The 14,684-nt window shown below is 45.0% G+C and overlaps 1 protein-coding gene across 6 annotated transcripts in view; it reads right to left on the bottom strand.

The window, feature by feature from the left end:
• The window catches only part of DGKI (diacylglycerol kinase iota), a 1,070,690-nt gene that overhangs the window by 506,236 nt on the left and 549,770 nt on the right, over window positions 1–14,684 (bottom strand). The gene's annotated exons all lie outside the window — the stretch shown is intronic.

Here is a 14,684-nt window from a genome sequence, read left to right on the forward strand (position 1 = left end):
TTGGGTTCTACATCTTATCTGGGGTCATTGCCCTGTAACTTGGGAGGAGTGTAGGGAGTAAGGAACACACCAAAACTGGAAACATTTCAGTCTCTTAAATCCATTTTTCACTGGTGCTTCAGCCAGTTTATGGAAATCTCTTCCCAACTCGCGACACAATCTGACCTCTTGGCATCCAGGCAAAAGTTAAACTCACATTTTCCGACTTCATCTCAAATAAATTTGCTTTGAGTCACTCATTTGTGTATATTTTATTGAAGCCTCTCTCCATGTTAAAGTTGTATAGTACATATCTCAGCTTGAATTAATCCAACAATTTTTCTTCACTACTGTAAAACTGTTTAAACAGCAGTGCAATAGAAAATGAATACTAAATAATAAATAAAAACGACATAAAATATCATATAAAGAAGCATTATCGAAGTTAAGTAGAGGAATTCTGTATTTTCATAAAATAGCTGTTTAAACATCACAGCGCTTCTCAGTGGCAACTACAAATGTTGCTGCCACTTTTACAAGAAAAAGAAAAGTATGCTCAATTATTTAATATGGGGTTTCTGGAATGTTGTTGTGAGATCTTTAGAGACCAGGGGCCATATTTAACATTATTATCATATTTATAATTATTTCACGCAATGCCACAAGACACCTTGGTACGCTGCACTGCGTAAAAGGGAGAGGACAGGAATGCGCCATCTCTATCAACATATGGCGCATTCATGCTCTCTGCCTGCGCTGGCGTACTAACTGCTGCCTAGAGCCAACACAGGCACCCTTGCACCATGGTGCAAGGGTGCCTGCATTACAGACAGGATTGTTTTGTGCACGAATGGACACCTTCCTCCACAAAAGCAATCCTCTAAGGGTTTCTCCTCTTTCTACGTGTGCTGCAGAAAGCAGTACACGTAGAAAAAGGAAACAAGCATTGGCATAGCCAATAGGTCTCACCTTTGGGACCTTATAAGTGTTTAGCCATGCAACAGTTGCATAGCTAAATACTTATACGGTCCCAAAAGCGAGACCTATTGGCTATGCTAAGCGGCCGTGCGGCCGCGAAAGTGATCGCAACCGTGATCAAACATCAAAGCGGCCGCAAAAGTGAGTACTCGCGTCAAGTGCGGTGCACGCGGCCGCGCACATGCACTGTAGTTCTAGGCTGGCCTAGTAGCACTTTTTGGAGCCCTCTCAAAAAGTCTCGCCAGACCAGCGCATGCACTGGGTCAGGCAAGACCTAAAAATGAGGAGAAATAAAGATATTTTTCCTCATTGCGCCTCCCCTGGGAAGGCTTAGCATTCTGATGTGCACCCAGATCTACCAGTCTTGGCAAATATGGGAATGCTTCAGAATCCATGGGTGGATGCGTGGGAACACACTCGCTCCACAAATAGAAAGCCACCCTGGGGCAGACTAACGCAAGGCAGCGACTTTAGCTACCTTGCATTACTCCAGATTTACCCACCCAAGGTGGTCTTGCGTGGCTTGGTAAATCTCATTAAAGATTTTGCATTGCCCAGCATGGGGCAAGGGCAAGGGCAATGCAAAACCCCTTGATAAATATGTCCCTCGATGTTACTAATTTTTCTTTTCATTTCTTCTATATACGAGACAAGTACACTTAAAAACACACTTCAAGGCATGTAAGTAGTAAAGGCCCTAATCTCATCTTGTACTATTCAAACTCACAACAACAATTTCAGTCAGTTTTTAATAACAAAAACACTTCTTTAACAAAAGGTAGAAAATATAACTCAAAATATCTTCGTTGGGAGAACCAACTCTTTGCATTTGTTGTGAGGTCGATCAGGCAAGCACAATCCATCCAGGATTTACAATGCATGTAAAGATAACATTTCCACAGCTAATATGTCTTGCTTTTATAATACGAGTGCCCATCTATTGGCCTTGCCGAATGCTAGTTTGTAAAGTATTTTTTATTTTTAATGAGCAAAAGAAAAGACACTTCAAAATACTAGATGAAAAGAAAACACATAACCTAACATCTCCGGAAAGTGAACATTGAATGTGTTTAATCTTTATGAACACTATGGTTTAGTTTTCAAATTTCATGCAGGAAAGTCTGAACAGAATTTAAAAGCTCTGTTAAACCTAGTAAAAATGTACATGATGCTGTGCATTTACAGATCAGCTTGGAAAACTGCGAGCATCATGAAGCGCGCATTGGGGAAGGATGAGCGGTGGAAGGAGCATGTGGAAAGAGAGCAAGAAAATGCTTGCACTCCAACAGAGTACTCAAAGAGAAATACAAAAGTAGTTCTGTAATGTGAGCTGTGGAAGGATACATTTCACCCAATCAAAAGGAGAGTAAAGAAGCAATGGGGCAAACAAAAGAAGGGGAATTAAAACTATTGAAAAAGAGGCAGCAAAAGAGAGTCACAAGAAAGCCAACATATGTTAAGCAAGGGCTGCCGCGAAGCCCACTGTAAGTATTGGCATTGTGCCCAATAAGTCTTCAAAAACAGACCACATAAGGCTGTATACAGGGGAGACCCTAGAAGACAGGCTGCAGCCAAAGCTGTCATTTCCTGTACACTATGCACTTCAAAAAGTGAATGACAAGTGAAAGACAATGTTTTCCCAAAGATACATTTTTAACATTACAGAAAATGTATGCTTTGGCTCCAGCCTATTAAATTCACATTCACTGAAAACGCGGATTCAATGTCCCTTCATTCTCTGACTTCAAAGGCTCTGAATGGAACGAGGCCGTTAATTCCAGAATTAAAATTTGCTACAAATTAAGGCCAACATGTGTGCTTTTCGACGCAAACTGCAGGTGAAAATTGCATGCATTTTCAGTTTGCATACCAATGCAGAACCGGGTGAAATTCTGTTCACAATTCAACCTAAAATTGGGTGCGAATTGTGAATCTGCTGTAGTTAGTGTAATGATTGCTGCAACCCACAAAGAGGAAAGACACAAACACTTAGGTATATTTATAAGTGCTACTTTATTCTTAAGTTACAGGGTATAGGAGAGCGCCGGGAGACGTCCGATCAGCTCTCAGACAATCGCGCTAATAAACGCTATTTCCAAGATGGCCGCCGCGTCCTACGTCATCGCGCACACGCGAAGACTAGAACGCTACACTACATATCTCCCCCTTTACAGATATACATTTCACAATTAAGATAATGTCTCTCAAGCTACTTGCTGTTGCACTCGTTCCCTTCTCCCATCTCAAAGTCTCTGTACTTCAACGGTCTTACTACAGCTCTGCCCATGCGGGTGCGCCTCACCGGAGTCTTGGACGTGTACTTAGCTACTTCTTGGGAATTCCTCGTTCCACTTCTTTCTGCACTCCAGGGAACTCCAATGCACGGCGAGCTGATGGTGCTTCCCGACTGTTCCTCCGCTTCTGGATCACTCCTTTTCTCTACTTCCTCTTCTCTTTCTCTTTCTCTGGTTATTACCGTTCCTGCCCCCTCCGGATTGACCTCCATTTCTTGTGTCCGGAGAGTTGCTGTCTGTCCACTTTCTTTCCCACTCCATCTCAAGATCTTGTTGCATTTGGACATCCTATCTTGGGACCAAACCTTTCCGTCGCTCAGTAGAGCTGCTCGCTTGTAGACTTCCTCCACTTGCATGGGTGCACTAAACTTGCTGTCGCCTTTTCTTCTTAACTGCGCTAGTTTGACTCGAACCCATTCTCCTCTCTCTAACTCCATCTCCTTGACATTCCTCCTCCTATTATAGTGTTCGGTATATATTCTTTGAGCTTTTTCCAGATTATGTTGCACTACTGCTGGAGACCACTTGCTTGTGATCGTGCGCTCCTTCCAGACAACATTGTCCTTCGTGAATGGGTCTCGGCCTCTGAGAATCTGGAAGGGACTGTATCCTGTGCAGGTCGGGGTAATCCTGTATGCCCACAACATGCACTTTAGTTCTTTCTCCCAGTCCTTCCGCGATCCTATTGCTGATTGTACCGAGCCCATGATGACTCTATTAAACCTCTCGGCTAGTCCGTTCCCTGCTGGATGGTATATGGAAGTATGTTTGACTTTTATCCCATTCCTTTCCATGTACGCATTCCATTTTTCCGACGTGAACTGAGGCCCATTGTCACTTAGGAGAGAGAGTGGAATACCTTCTCTGAGGAAAACTGTGGTTAGAAATTTTAATATTCTGTGTCCATGTCTTCCTGTATGTCCACTTCAGGCCACTTGGAGTACCGGTCCACCACTACTGCTACGTATTTCTGGATTCCCTGGTTATCCAATATTGGCCACAAAATGTCGAAATCTTCCCAAGGGTTGGTGGGGTTGTCGATTTTCCCTAAGGGAGGACGCATCAGGCTTTGGGACTTGTCCGCTCTTTGGCATAGATCACACTCCCGCACGTGCCTCTCTATCTGGTTGTCCATTGCTGGTCACCAATAAATCTGTTTCGCCCGGAGCTTCGTTTTCACGATGCCTAGGTGTCCTTCATGTATGATGGCTAGCAGTCTTGGCACCAGCTCGTTGGGCGGAACTATTTTTCGCCTCTCCGCAGGAAGATCCCTTGGTCACATACTGATAACTCTTCTCTTACTTCAAAGAATTTTCTGAGCGCTGCCTCCATGTGCCTCTTCTCTGGCCATCCCCCAAGTGTGTACCTTTTGACCTCCACGATGTCCGAGTCAGTCTCCTTCCACTCCTGTTCGCTTATCACTCATTCGTGATCTTCCGTGAACGCCACTCTAAGGTCTTCCTCCTCAGATTCACTCAGAGCTTCCTCCATGGCTGCGGCACGACTGAGGTAGTCTGCTACTATGTTCCTGGTTACTGGGATATGTTCTACATCATACCTGTAATCTAGTAATTTCAAAGTCATTTTCGCAATGCAGGGGGTCGCATTAGCATGTCCAGATGACGTAAGGACTTTGACCAGGGGTTTATGGTCGGTTCTGATCCTGAATCTTGTACCCCATAGGAATTGGTGGAACTTCTCCCTGGCCCATACTGCCGCCAACATTTCCTTTTCTATCACACTGTACTTTTGCTCCGTGGGCGATAAGGATCTGGACGCAAAGCTGAGGGTGGCTAGTTCCCCTTCCTTCGTTCCTTGCATTAGGACCGCTCCTAGGCCCCTTTCACTCGCGTCTGTCGTCAATACTGATCTAGCTTGCTGATCGTATCCACTCAAGGGAACTGCTGTGCTGATGTCTGTCTTGATCTTCTGGAATTCTTCCTCAGTCTCCTCAGTCCACTTGTAGGTTGTTTTATCCCTTAGAAGTTGGCGTAAGTGGTGTGTCTTAGTGGCAAAGTGTGGTACAAATTTGCTGTAGAATTCAGCCATGCCTAGAAAGGATCTGACTTCTTCCTTGGTCCCCCGGAGATGGCGCATCACATATTGCTTTGACATTGGATTGTTTAGGTGTAATGCCTTGGTCGCTGATCTCATGTCCTAAGTATGTGACGGATGTCATCCCGAACCGGCATTTGTCCCACTCTGCTGTGAGTCCATTGCGCTCCAAGACATGTAGGACCTTGGACATCTTGGCGTCATGGTCCGCTTTGCTCTTGCCCATTACCAAGATGTTGTCTTGGAAATACTGAACTCCTTCTACTTCTTTAAATAGTTTGTGCATGAGTTTCTGAAATACGGCCGCTGCCGAGGCCAGTCCGAATGGCATCCTGCGAAACTGGTAGCATCCGAATGGGGTTATGAACGACGTCAGTCTTTGGCATGTGTGGTGTAGGGCTATCTGATGGTAGGCTGAGGTGATGTCAATGGTAGAGAACCATTTCACCCCTTTGGTCTTCGCTAGCATTTCGTCTATCCTTGGTAGTGGGAATTTTTCTACTATTATATTTTTGTTTAATTCTCTCAAGTCCACACACAGACGCACCTTGCCGTTTGGTTTCATTGCTACTACCAATGGAGCCAACCACTCCGCGCTGGTGATCGGTTCTATTATGCCGTTGTCCTCTAGTCTGCGTAATTCTAGTTGTACTTTCTCTCTAATTGCCAGCGGGATATTTCTCACTTTGTGACACACCGGTTTCGCCTCCGCTTTGAGCTCGATCTTGTGTGTGAATTTGGTTAATTTGCCAACCTTGCCTCCAAACACTGTAGGGAATTCTTCTTTCAGTTTTTCTGCGACCGGTTGTTGGTCTTCGCTGGTCATCAAGACTTGTGTGGTGCCTCCGGGGTTCAATTGTATTCCCAAATCTCCTTGGTCGATCCACCCCAGAACCGAAGGGCCTTTCTCCGCCACGTACAGTTTGCATCTCGCACTCCTTTCCTTGAATTCAAATTTCAATCTTCTGTACCCCACCATAGGGATCGGGTCTCCTGTTAATGTGACGGGGCGAATGTCTGGGGGTTCAATGTGATGCCCCAGGTGCTCTTTGAAGTGTTCCTCCCATACCGTCCTTTGTATTATGGTGTACGGGGATCCTGAATCTGCCACCATCTTTATTGGTATACCTCGTATCACCAGGTCGCACTGGGGTTTCTTGGAACGGTTGCAGTTGATCCCAAGTATGTGTTCTTCTATGCACAACACGCCGTCTTCTTCTTCTTCCCCTTCACTTTCCGCCTCTGTCTCCTGTGCCACGTATTTTACTGCTGCTCTCTTTTGCTTACGGCGACATACTTTCTCGTAGTGCCCTACAATTCCGCAAAACATGCATTTTGCACGAAACGCTGGACATCGTTTGTCATAGGCTGGATGTGACAGACTGCCGCACCTGTAGCACGTGTTTTTGCCTTCTTACTCGGCTTCTTCGTCGGTGCTGATTTGGGCATCCATTTTGCTTGTACTCTCGTGTCCCCCATAGTTCCCTTTCCTTTTTCCGGCAGTTCTGCTTCGGTGACTTTGTTCACCATGGGCCTCTCTCTTCGCTGCCTCCGCACATCTCTTTGACAGCTCTGCCTTTTTTACCATGGCTATGACTTCTTTCAAGGTCGCGTCTCCATTTACCCACAGCTTGTCCTGGATCGTCGCATTCGTGGTGTGCATTACGATCTGATCCTTTATGAATTCGTCGTGTAACACGCCAAAGTTACACGTGGCCGCTAATTTCCTCAACGCTGCTACATATTCGTCTACAGACTCCCCCACTGCCTGTTTTCTCTGTTGGAAGTTGTATCGGTCTATGGACGTGTACACTGCTGGTCTGTAATGCTTATTCAGGTCATCAATAGCATGCTGGAATACATCATCATCTCCCGCTTGTCGTGGAGTCAGGACTATGTTCTGAAACACTCTAATGCCTTCTGAGCCTAGGTTGTGAAGTAATATCCTCTTCCATCTCTTGCTGGGAAATGCTTCTCCATTCTCGTCCTCTAGGGCTTCCAGATACTTCATAAAGTATTCTCTCCAGTCTTCCCACTTCATCGATGGATCTCCTGGTTTCGGTAGGAACGGAATGGGTGTCGTGAGTGAGGACGGTTGAGCACACATTTCTGCTCTTCTTCCCGGTGACTCTTCTTCACCCCTAGGGCTGCCTGGCGCGCTTTGCCTTGGTAGGCATGGAGGGCTCTGTTGCGACGCTGCTCCACCCCCTGGTCTGTGTCCTGCTTGCTCCGCCAGGGCCTCCGGCGTTCCGTCTGTCGTCCGCGAACGGGAGAGTAGGCTTCTGCGTTTCCCTGGTCGCTGTCTTGCCCCCCTTGACTCTCCTCACTGGTGGGCAGTATATGTCCCGTTGCGGTCGGTCCTCTCCGCTTCTCCGCTTCTCCTCTTGCCTTGAGGTGTGGCTGCGTGGTGCTCTTTCCCTTTGCACCTGGCTGTTTGCGCCAGCTGTGGTGGGCTGTGTATACAGTAATGCTTTGGCCTGTTCCTGCGCTCGTTGGCCTAGCCTTCCCCTCTGTCGCGCTCTCCTTACTGTCTGTGCCTGTGTGGGTCGGTCTCTGCTTCCTAGGTTGGTGGGTGAGTTGCCCCTTAGTCCACGTGGGTTCTGGGCTGTGCCTGGATGTTCGTTTTTCTTGTTTTTCCCAGATCCTCAGCCTCGTCGCCAGTTGTAATGATTGCTGAGACCCACAAAGAGGAAAGACACAAGCACTTAGGTATATTTATAAGTGCTACTTTATTCTTAAGTTACAGGGTATAGGAGAGCGCCGGGAGACGTCCGATCAGCTCTCCGACAATCGCGCTAATAAACGCGATTTCCAAGATGGCCGCCGCATCCTACGTCATCACGCGAAGACTAGAACGCTACACTACAGTTAGGTGAGCCACAATTTTCACTCACAACTGTGCATTGATTGTAAAGCGGACCAAAAAGAATGAGTCTTCTAGTACATGAGAGGCAGACTACGTTTTCAACAATGAAGTTTTTTTATAGGCTGAAACTGCCACAAAAGGTATGAAGGTATGACACTATCTTTTTCCTCCAGTGCTGGCCATATCAGGCTCAACAAGACAAGAAGCAGAGGAACTTTTTCCTAAATTGGGCAGCTGAGACCTCAAAACGTCTACCTTCTGTTTGAGCATAAACATCCCAGTAACAGTTTAAAAAAAACGTGTTTATTGTTAATTAGTTGGTCAAATAAATCTTTCCTCCAGTTAATCTTTTCTATTTCTTGGGTCCACTGGACTTTTCTGTCCTTACTCTTGGGTCTGCCATGGATGTTACAAGTTAGCACATAAATAAATAAATACATTCGCTGGAAGTTCCTTCCCTCTCTTTAATACCATCGCGTACCTTGGCATTACCTTCTTTGTTTTATCGTATGTCAGTCAACTCACATAATCTGCTAAGGATGTTTGTCATCAAATTAAAACCCACTGAACATGCAGGCTCTTTGAGCACCAGCTTCTGAATCTACGCCTCTTAATATTTGCCTTGAAAGGCATTTAGTCTAAATGCATTTACTTCAAATTTGAGATCCCCACCATTATTAAAACTTAATATTACAGTGACTTGGCTTCAATGACCAAACTATCCAAGAGTGGAGCGGGAACAGTGAAGCTGCTCAGTTCAAGTAATGGTAAGATAAGGTAATAGTCACAGTAAGACACCTCTGGTGATCAATGCACTTGCTGGAGAGATCTGGGTGCTGTTTAATTACAGGTTTGACTCATCATAAAATAGTGTGACTTGTGCAAAACACAGTATGTAATAGTAAGGTCACAGATTGGAATTTTATGTAGGTAGCTCATTAGGTTACTGTTTCGGCTCCAGTGTTACTTGAGTCAGAAGTCATAATTATTTGCAATATACCTGACGGCGCTTAGGGAGTTATGAACTGGTACCAAGGAGTTGCATGTGACCTGCAAGGCAAAAGTTTACAACCTTCCCGTTTATTTTCCTCAGTCTTTTGTTATTCTTGCATTACTAAAAATAATTCCTTTTGCGAGTATTAAACAGTTATCATAAGTGATAGACAAATGAATACTGGTGTAATTAGTCATATAGACCAATGCATATGACATTACTGCAGTGCATTATATCATTTCATGCAAAGTTTGGAACAGTTAAAAAAAGTCTGCTTCCAAGTCATAGAATCTCCTAAGCACTTATAGAGTGACAAGCTGGGTGTCTTTATTTCCTTTGTGCAATAGCATCAAAGTTGACATAACTTTCCCAATGAACCATCCAGGCCTATATACTTAACTAGTCACTATCACCAACTAAGGCCTTCTAAATCAAGACTATGTTTTAACACAAGGCAGCCATTAGGCAGTCAGAAAAATTTAAAATATGTCAATATATAACCCTTCCTAAGAAGGTCTACCAAGAAATATCACAGTGAAAATCTTCTACCCGAAGGGGTTATCTGAGGATGTAACCAACCCCAAAGTCAGACCTTACTAAATTAATGTGTGAGATTTCATGAAACAAAATATGAGTCTCCAGCCTTCGCCACAGAGTAAAAGAACTATCTTTAAGTGCCCCTTGGTTTTAATAAATGCATTTCACAACAAGTAAGTCAGACCTACTACCTTTGTTGTAACTTTTCAGAATAAACATATCAAACCTCTGGCATTTGACTTAACTTTTCCCATGAACCAATCAAGCCTTTAGCCTTCATCAATGGCTTGTTGCTATAACCAAGTGAGGCCCACTGTATTGCATATAAACTGGCACTCATCAGGCACACAGTAATGACATTACAAATAGAAGCAAAATTACAGTTGGCAAACAACATACAACCCCTCTGTAAAAGGACCTAACAAGGATGATCACACTGCAAATGTTCAACTCTAAGTGTTTGTCAGAGGGGTTACCAAACGGCAAAACCCTTGACTACTATGGTAATCTGTGAGATTCCATGTAACAAAATATCAATGTAGTCTCTTTAAGACAGAGTAATGAAAATTCACCTTTAAAGCCATATTGGTTTTAACAGACTCTTACAGTAAATTGCTATCTTCGTCATAACTTTTCATAATAAACGTATGAGGCTTACTGCAATTTACAAAACTTTTCCCAAATGAACGAATCAGGACCATCGTCTTTATCATTGATTTGTCAGCACAGCAAACTCTGGCCCACGGAATTCTGCCTAAACTTTCCCAGAAGGCAGAAAATTATAAATATACAGAAAAATGCAGCTGGCAAATGAATATTCAATCCCTCCTAAGAGGGTTAACAAGGATTATCAAAGTGCAAATCTTCTATCTGCAGGATTTGTCAAAAGGAAACCAGAAGGGGAAACAAACACCAAAACCCCTTACACTCTACAGTAATCTGCGAGGATCCATGCAACGCAATATCTGTCCAAAACTGTGTAATAACAAATATGTTTACAATAAATAAGTCAGACCTACTACGTCTATCACAAGTTTTCATAATAAAAATATTAGACTGAAGGCCCCTGACATAACTTTCTTCCAGTGAACCAACCAACTATGCATATTGCCTTTATTACAGGCTCGGCATCATTACCAACCCAGGTCTTCTGTATTCTGTATGCAAATACTGCTTTGCAGTTATAAAATTACAAATATGTACAAAATTACAGATATGTGCAATCAATATACAGGCCTTCCTAAAATGGCATAACAGGAGTTTTCTCAGAATGGGTAACAACACAGAAACCTTTTCATACTATGGTAATCTGTAGCAACAAAACTGCCTACATGCTTTAACACAGTGTAATGATCTTCCACCCATAAATTCTGATTGATTTTTAACATTTACTTTTCATAGTAAATAAGTAAGTTAAGCCAATTACCTATTTTGTAACTTTTCATAAAAAAGATGAGGCCTTTAGCCTTTATAAATGGGTTGCAGCTAAACTTACTCAGTCCTGCTGTACTGAGCATAAGCACCCTTTTTGAGTGGATGCACACAACTTCAGTGCAACAAAGATCTGTACTCAAGGAAGCCAATATTTGGGAGGCACCACAGTCTCTGTAGTCATAAAATTACAACATATGTACACAATTAAAGTTTGTAAAGCACTATACAACCCTTCCTCAAACAGCAAAACAGCAATTACCAAAGTGCCAATCTTCTAACTTGAGGATTTGTTAAAAGGAGTACCCACTCCAAACCCCTTGCCTACCATAATAATCTGTGAGATTCCATGTAACAAATTACATCTAAAGCTTTAACACAGTGTATTGACAATCCACTCTTCAAGACCCATTGGATTTAACAAACGCTGCTCACAATAAATAAGTCAAGTCTACTGCCTTTGTCATAGCATTTATAATAAACAGATCAGGCCTGTAGACTTGATCAATGGCTACAGCGAAATCCTACTGTGTTGATCGTAAGCCTTCCCACCAGACATAAAGTGCAATACAAGCACTTTTTTCAGCACAAGAACACATGAGCCGAATCAAAATCTGTACTGAAGACAATCAACATTTGGCAAACCAAAGCCTCTTTCTTAGTAGTTGTTCGACTTAGCCCTTTTTTGCAGGGTCACCCCTAAACTTTTTGCCTGTCTCCTAGCCTTTTCCCTGGGTAGTGTTGGTGTTTTAGGCCTCCAGGCACTTTAGCACTGCTGTCCAGTGTAAAGTGCGTGCGCGCTGTGTTACATTTAGTGAGATTGGCCTGCCCTCCCATAGGAATGCATGGGGGATTCCTAAATGAATGTGTGTCAGTGGTAATTCTTGTTATGAGAGGAGCAGTGTTGTCAAGTCTGGTATGTATGAAATTGGGAGAATAAATGCTGCGCAACGGTGCGCGCGGATTTATTATGGGTATTTTATAAATGCCACTTTTAGAAGTTGGCATCTCTGTGTGCTATGTGTCTGCCTGCCTGATGTGAATTGCATGTCCGGCTTGTGAGTGACAGGAGCTGGAGGTGTGTGTGGCTCCAGGAGGGGCAGGGTGAGTCAGCGCTAGGCTGAATGGGACACCAGGAGTAAGAGTAGTGGGAAGAATAATCCCTTGACTCTGAATAGGATGGTGCCTACCCTAATGAATGCTGGCTACGCCCCCCTGTGGTGTGTCTGAGCACCTAGCCCCCATCTGACAAAGGGAAAGAGGAGCTTGAAAAACAAAGTGCTCCAAATCCCCCCAGAACCAGTTGCATCTGGTTCCTCCATGCCCTGTCCTACAGACAAAGGAAATTGTCCTATAAATGTAGGGGCAGTGACCCCATGAGGGTGTGCTTGTGCTGTTTCTGACTTGGGGGGGGCCTGCTGCTCCTGGGCTCCAGGAGGAACCGCCACGAGGGACTGCCTCCCTATTGGAGGGCCCTGTGTGCTGGCCTGCCTGCGCCCAGCTTTGCCCCTTCATCCCTGACCTTTGGACTTTAGCACTTTGCTTGTATTTGGAGAAGTGCCTTGCTTATTTGGAAGAGCCCTTTATTTTTATCCTGAGGAGCGCTTCCGTTTTTGGGCCTGCAGCGCTGAGCTGCGATCGATTTAGAAGGAATCCCGATGTAGTTCTTGCGGGAGCCCACTCCGCATTATTGCCGCTAATTTATGCTAAAAACCGAGCGGGAGCCCACCCCGTATTGGTACCTTCTAGCGGGAGCCCACCCCGATATAAGCTAATTACAGCGGGTGCCCACCCCGCATTGAGTGGAAGTCCAGCGGGTGCCCACCCCGCTTTCTGCATACCTTAAACCGCAGGTGCACACCCCGCACTAAGGAGCCGCCGAGACCCGAAGAAGAGAAACCGGAAGTCCAGCACCTCCGCCTGACTGTGGGTGGGGCCAGGAGCCAGCCGGAAGTGAAGGGAGGAAGTCCGGAGCCCAGGAGGGGGCTCAGGTGAAGCGAGGAGAGATGCCGGAGTCCTGAACCAGCCGGTGAGATTCAACGGGGCCTCGCGGGCTCCAATTAGTGGCGTCTTCAACCTTCCCCCACCTGGTAGAGGGGATGAAGGCCACAGAGATAACCGGTGACATGAGGAGACCGGTGAGTAAGCCCGAGACACGTTTAGTGCCAGTGCTAACTTCTTTTTGACACAGCTGCGCCAGCTGCAAAGTTGGGGCCGAAGTGTGGAGCCTTGTTGGTGCCCCTCGGGCACGGTCGGTGCCAGTGTCCTCATTTGCTAAAGAGGCACCAGGAGGAGCCCAGTGAAACGGGGCTCCCCAGGCACAAAGACGGCCAGTGCTCATTTGACCTGTCTTGATTGGGGCTTCACAATTGCGTCGCCGTTGCGGGCAGTTGCAACGTGGGGGCACATTGTTATCAGGGCTCGAGTGGGGGTCCAGAGGGCACCGTGAGTGCCAGGGCCCACATTTTCCTTCCCAGCTGCACCGCAATTAGCGGCAGCTGCTACGTTTAGGCCCACAGTTCTTGGGGGGCATTTCTGAGAGAGATCCACTCCTCTGCCCAGCACAATTGTGCACTGCGAATGCCGCTGCATTGGCAGCAGCCCTGACATTTGGGACATAGGGCATTTGAGCCCCTGAACAGGCCAGTTGGCAAGGGGGACTGATAGGTTTGTAGGGCACAAGGCCCTAATTTGATTTATGTACTGTGTTTATGCACTGTGATTTATGCCTCTACTGTGGCTTATGATTATGAGGTTTTGCATACTCTGATTTATGTTGCAGTATAATGCTGAGTACAGTGTTTGCCAGTAATTATGGGTTGTGATCTACTTTTATTATAAGTTCTACATTTACTCTTTTCACTTTGTGATGGTCCTGACAGTGGCCCAGTTAGCCCTGTCATGTGTGTATAATCCCCTGTAAATATTACCTAGTGCCAGTTGGCACAGTGCATATTACATGATTACCATTCTAATGTGTTTATGATAATACAAAGGCTATTTTTTATATAACCTTGTGTGGAGTTCCTTTTGTGGTGTGCCTAGTGGGTTGCTGCTGTGTGTGTGTGTTGCGCAAACGCTTTACACATTGCCTCCGGGATAAGCCTGACTGCTCGTGCCAAGCTACAAAGGGGGTGAGCAGGGGTTATCTTTGGCGTGCAACTCCCTTGCCCTGACTAGAGTGGTGGTCTCTGCCTGGCTTTGGCGCAAGCCTTAGCCAACCAGAGATCTCATTTCTAACAGAAGTAGTTCTTTTTTTTCTGTTGATCACATAAGGTCCTTGACAACTGTATTTTCAAGCCAGACCTAAAAACAGAACAAAAGCACTTTCATCTATGAGGTAAAGAATTTAATGTATGATGATTCACAATAGATTTTAGATGTAAAATAGCCCCTCGTGCATTGTAATGCAAGAAAACCACAATATTTATTTTCTGAGTTTTATATAGAGCTGGCCAGACCCGAGGGTATCGGAGCGCTTTACAACCTTTTGTCATGTAGCAATCATTAATAAAGTAAGACAATATAAACACAGTAGTAACTGCAGTGA

This window comes from Triturus cristatus, chromosome 4_1 (assembly GCF_964204655.1).
Source record: "Triturus cristatus chromosome 4_1, aTriCri1.1, whole genome shotgun sequence".
NCBI lineage: Eukaryota > Metazoa > Chordata > Amphibia > Caudata > Salamandridae > Triturus > Triturus cristatus.